Source organism: Pteronotus mesoamericanus, unplaced genomic scaffold (genome assembly GCF_021234165.1).
Source record: "Pteronotus mesoamericanus isolate MK-2021 breed Mesoamerican mustached bat unplaced genomic scaffold, CSHL_Meso_final scaffold_31, whole genome shotgun sequence".
Taxonomy (NCBI): Eukaryota; Metazoa; Chordata; class Mammalia; order Chiroptera; family Mormoopidae; genus Pteronotus; species Pteronotus mesoamericanus.
The window spans coordinates 6,085,008-6,091,007 of record NW_026555312.1 but is presented as its reverse complement, the minus strand read 5'-3'; positions in this window follow the sequence as shown (position 1 = coordinate 6,091,007).

The following is a 6,000-nucleotide window of genomic DNA, read 5'->3' as shown; positions in this document are numbered from 1 at the left end:
GCTTACAGTCTTTCCTAGCACTGCTGGACGTGAGAGGTGCCACGTTCCTCCTGGCTTCTGTTTGGATCTGCCTGCTGAGGATAGGAGAGATAAAGAATTTAATGGAAGCTATATTTAGCCTTTCCTGAGCCCATCAGGGGTGCTCAAGCAGAGAAAAGGGTCAGACAGATAAATAGGTATTTAAGAATTTTCTAGTTCAGAACATTAAGTGGGATCTGAAATCTGAGTTAAATGAAGTGCTATCAACACCTGGAGTCTTGGGTGTGCTGAGCAAGAGCCCCAGGAAACCCCACGTTGGACCTGGCTCTGCCCTTGGCCGATGGGCAATTCCCCTGTCTTTCTGGGCATTTTTCCCCACCTCTAAAATGGGGTGGGGGGCAGCTAGGAGAGACCATCTTAGAAAAGTAGGACAGTGTCTAGGAGCCAGGCTCAGTGAGTTTGATCCCAAGTCCCCTTCGTCAAAGCTAAGAGACTGGGCAAGTTCAGTCACGGTCCTGGGTCTCAGTTTTCTCATTTGTACTTTTGTGTGCCTGTATATAAGAATTAAATGGGTCTCTGCATAATGTCCCTGGAAGAGTGCTTGGCTATTACATAATAAGCATTCAGTAAACACTGCTGTTATTGTTTATAGCCCCTTCCTGGTCTCACATTTTATTAGCTAAACTGTGGGTTTTGGCACGTATTCCCTGAGAGATGATGCTTGGGTTTAGCAGTGGGTTGAGAAGCTGGCCGAAAGGAAAGAAGTTTCTTCCTTGCTGGCTCATATATAATCAAGTCATGAGTTCTTCTACCCACCTTTCCGCCCCTTCACAAGGTGCAGCCTTAATGCAATGATTTCACCTGTATAAAAATCCCTGGGGGAGGCAGACAGTATAACTCTCCCCTGAGAGCATCCTGGAAGTATGAATAGGAAGGAAGAACATTGCAGGAAGACTGGCTTCAGTTGTTAAAGCAAAACTCCTCAAGCCTCTTCTGTTCCTTTTCATTATTTTGATTTCTCTCTTCCTAAGAAAGATGTTTTGCAGGTGACATATTGTAAGTTTAAAAAAAACTCCATGTTAGAGCCAGACAGACCTGGAAATTCAAGTCAGATCCCTACAGCTTAACAGCTGGAAGCGTTAGTTCTTCTCTCTGAGGTTTAGTTTCTTCATCCATAAAATGGAAATAATGCTATTTATCATTAAGTAGGAAAGACTGTTAGAGAATTAAATATGATTATGTATGTAAAGCACAAAATAGGGACTCAGAAAAGATAGTTTCCCCTACTCTGGCCTCCCCTCCATATCTGCCTAAAAGGGTCCACCCCTTGCCTGTCAACCATCTATCTCCAGCCAAAAGGGCAGGAGGCAATGCCCAGGTTTCCCTCGGTTGTGTGCTGTAAGCTTTTGGAACAAGGCTATAATGTTCCTAGAAGTTCTTTTGGTAGATTAGTACCTGTGTTGTGAGCTGTCACCAGGACTGGGTGCTGTTAAGGTGGAGCTATAAATAATAAAGGAACAAAGAGAAGAATCTCAGCAGCCCCTCACCTGGCACTGAGCCACAGACTGGTGGCCTAGCTCTGCAGCCGAGGTCTCTGCTAACAGCTGAATACAGTGGTAGTCTCAGGGTGGACTTGGGGAGACTACCTCTCTTTACTGGGTGTCCTCCACCCTATTCAGGAATGGGTCATTAGGGATTAGGTGGATGGGGCCGCAGTCATGGACATACTAGCCTTCTTTGCTCTGGCGATAGAGGCCTTGGATGGCTGGAGGTGGGCTAGGAGGAATTGGGATGGTGGTGAAGGAGTGGCAGGAAGGAGTAGGGTACAATCATGGCCCTGGGCAGCATCTCTGTAGGCTGAAATTCTGATTCCTCACCTAGCAGGGGGCCTGGGGCTATCAAAACCCTTTTCATCTTCTGCTGGATCCTGGGTTTCTCGTGCATTCTCCTGAGCTTTCTCGTTGCTGCTGCCAATGTCTTCTCCATCAATGTCACAATAAACCCCAATAGTACATTTTTGCAAATTACAAACAGGCGCCTCCTTCTCCCAGCAAATGCAGTTCTGCACCAGGACATGCAACTGAACAAATGGATGCACAGGCTGTGTTTCAGCCCCGTTTGCTCCTTCAGCTGAGCGACCTTGTTCAGTGAACAGCCTGCAGTTTGAAGGGCTCCACAGAGGCCAAGTTAACAGTATTTTCTCTGACATTATTCTGCACTCCAGGCCCAGGTTGTCCCATCTCCTATAACAGTGTTAATCCCCTGCTGATCCAAGGAGCTCTCACAGAGGCTGAGGGAGGGCTCCCTTCTGCTTTGTTCAAGAGAATTCGGCCTGGAGTCCTGCGGGTTCTGGAATTGGCCTCAGCCTGTTAACCTTTCTTCCCAGAAGAACTGGCAGGTAGGCTTGTAAACAGCCCTCCTGAAGGTCTGCTCTGACCTCTCAGGATTCCTGAGCATGGCAGGAATGTGGATACGTGTCCTCCTGCTGTGAGGACCTCCACAAGTACAGTATTCCCTCGAGGTGAATGACCTGGCCGTTAGGGTCAGGGTGGTCCAACAACTTGGCAGTTTACGACTCCTCCTCTCCCCCTCTTTAAACCCACGGTCTCCACCAGAATGTCTGGACCACCTGTTAGATGTGAATGGTTCAAAGCCAAGTTTCTGGTAGCTTTGCCAATTGCCAGGAGAGGCCACTCCCTTCGACGCACAGAGATAGAAGTGGGCTGATCCCTGGGTGGTCCTCATGCTTCACCTGAGAGGCAGAGGGAGGGGAGAGCTGGCTTCAGACACAGTCACTGGTGCAGGAAGAGCCAACTCTTGGTCCCTGTGGTAACAGCTAGGGGTGGAGAGAGGCTGTAAATCTGTAAAACAACCCTCAAGCTTTCTCCTTTTCACAGTTAAAAGCTGAGTTTGCCACCGTGATCTGTAGGGTGTTACAGGTGTCATACACATCAGTGAAAGGGCATCACAGGCACACTTTGTGGGGGTACTAACTTGGTCATATAGAACCAGGAAAGAGGTTGTGGGGACATGAAGCATGGGCTGAGGGAGGGGGAGGAAGTGGGAGCTGTTCAGAGAAAGAAGGAAAGAAACTGTGAGCAGTGACATGGAGGGATGAAGAAATGTAATGAATTTAGGGGAGCCATCCTCAGGAGTTTGGACTTCAGCTTACGGCTGGCAAGAAGCTCTTGAGGTACTTTAAATGATGATGAGTTGTGATGAGTGTTTTTTCCCTAAAGTTTTATAGCAGTTATTTGAGATGATAGCAAAGATTAAAATTATTCTATATATATGTATAATTTATTGATTATGCTATTACAGTTGTCCTATTTTTCTCCCCTTTATTCCCCTCCACCCAGCACCCCCCTCCCACTAGCATTCCCCCTTCCTTAGTTCATGTCCATGGGTCATACATATAAGTTCTTTGGTTTCCCCATTTCCTATACTATTCTTAACCTCTCCCTGTCTACTTTGTACCTACTATTTATGCTTCTTATTCCCTACACCTTTTCCCCCATTCTCCCCCTTCCCACTCCCCTCTGATCTCCATTTCTGTGATTCTGTTCCTGTTCTAGTTGTTTGCTTAGTTTGGTTTTTTTTTTAGATTCAGTTGTTGATAGTTGTGAGTTTGTTGTCATTTTACTGTTCATAGTTTTTGATCTTCTTTTTCTTAGATAAATCCCTTTAATATTTCATATAATATGGACCTGATGACGATAAACTCCTTTAACTTGACCTTATCTGGGAAGAACTTTATCTGTCCTTCCATTCTAAATGATAGTCTTGCTGGATAGAGGAATCTTGGATGAAGGTCCTTGCCTTTCATGACTTTGAACACTCCTTTCTACACCCTTCTTGCCTGCAAGGTTTCTTTTGAGAAATCAGACAATATTCTTATGGGAATTCCTTTGCAGCTAACTGTCTCCCTTTCTCTTGCTGCTTTTAAGATTCACTCCTTATCTTTAATCTTTGGTAGTATAATTATGATGTGCCTTGGTGTGTGCTTCCTTGGGTCCAACTTCTTTGGGACTGTCTGAGCTTCCTGGATCTCCTGGAAGTCTATTTCCTTGGCCAGATTAGGGAAGTTCTCCTTCATTATTTTTTCAAATAAGTTTTCAATTTCTTGCTCTTCCTCTTCTCCTTCTGGCACCCATATGATTCGGATGCTGGAACATTTAAAGTTGTCCCAGAAGTTCCTAAACATCTCCTCATTTTTTTGAATTCTTGTTTCCTCATTCTGTTCTGGCTGAATGTTTATCTCTTCTTTCTGCTCCAAATCATTGATGTGAGTCCCAGTTTCCTTCCCTTCACTGTTGATTCCCTGTATATTTTCCTTTATTTCACTTTGCATAACCTTCAATTTTTCCTCCATTTTGCAACCATACTCAACCATTTCTGTGAGCATCCTGATTACCAGTGTTTTGAACTGTGCATCTGATAGGTTTGCTATCTCCACATTGCTGAGTTCTGTTTTTGGAACTTTGATCTGTTCTTTCATTTGGGCCATATTTCTTTGTTTCAGTGGGCCTGCTGGATTGGAAGGGGCAGAGCCTTAGGTATTCACCAGGGCGGGGCAACCCAGGTCACTGCGTTGTGACACTGTATGTAGGGGAGGGGTCAAAGAGGGAACAATGATGCTTGCTTAGCTCTCGGCCAGCTTTCAGTCATTTCCCCTGCTACCCACAAGCAAATTGAGCACTTCTAGTGCTGATTCCAGGATGGGTGGGTTTGTGTATGTTCTAGGGCCCTGTGGGTGTCTCCAATGAACTCTCCTGTGAGTCTGGGAGTTTATCCCACTGCCACATCCCCACAGTTTTTTACAGCCAGAGGTTTTGAGGCTTTCTTCTCCTGCACTGGAACCCTGGGTTGTGCAGCCTGTCTCATTCCCTAACTGTTCTTCCCAGTTTATCTGCACACAAATGTGGGACCACCCGGTCCACCAGCTGCCGCCTCACCCACCTCACCCCTCTGGTCCTCTAGCTGCCTCCTCACTGCACGTCCTTTCTGCCCCGGCTGCCCATCTCTGCCCTTCCTACCAGTCTGGATGAATGTTTCTTCTTTAACTCCTTGGTTGTCAGACTTTCATACAGTTTGATTTTCTAGTAGTTCTGGATATTTTTTGTCTTTAAATTTGTTGTTGTCCTTCTTTTGGTTGTGCGAGGAGGCAAAGTATATCTACCTATACCTCCATCTTGGCTGGAAGTCTCTAGATTCCAGGCTTGTGTTTTAGAAAGATCTCTCAGGTTGCTTGTGGAAGACTTCTTGGAGGAGGGCAGGGTGGGAGCAGGGAGGCCAACAGGGAGGCTATGGAGAGTCCAGGCAAGAGAAGGTGAGGACCTCTACTGCAGAGGTGGTAGGGAGAGGAAAGGGGCACATGAATTTGAAGAATATTTAGACATAAGGTCCCCAGGACTTGGTGAATGGCTGGCTGTTGTGTGTAAGTGTGTGGGGGACAGTGATGGAGAGACTGGGACCCAGGATTATTCCCAGGCAACTAGCTAGATGAAGGTACCATTTGATGTAGGACACAAGAGAAAGAGGAGTCAGCTTTGGAGTGAGTTAGGTGTGGGATGTGCTAATTTTGAACTGTCTGTGCCAAAATTAACATTTAGCAGAGCATTCGGATGTAGAAACTAAAGTTCAAGAAGCAGGTTGCATTAAATTATGGACACTGTGGTGATCTCCAGGGAGAGAGGTTGTAGAGGGAGGTGGAGGAAGGTAGAGCAGGGGTAAATGGTGATGGATGGAGACATGACTTGGGGTAGTGTCCACACTATACAGTGTACAGATGATGTGTAGTAGAGTTGTGTGCCTGAAAACTGTATAATTTTGTTAACCAGTGTCAGCCCAATAAATTCAATAAAAAGGAAAAATGTAATAAAATTATGGAAGGGTGTGTGATGACTAGGGAGAATGGGCTTAGTTCAGGACCTGGAGAGATTCACTTTCAAGATGGTGGTGAAGGAGGACCTACAGGAAGACAGACTGGAAACTTCCAGAATGGTAGGAGAGTCAGGGAAA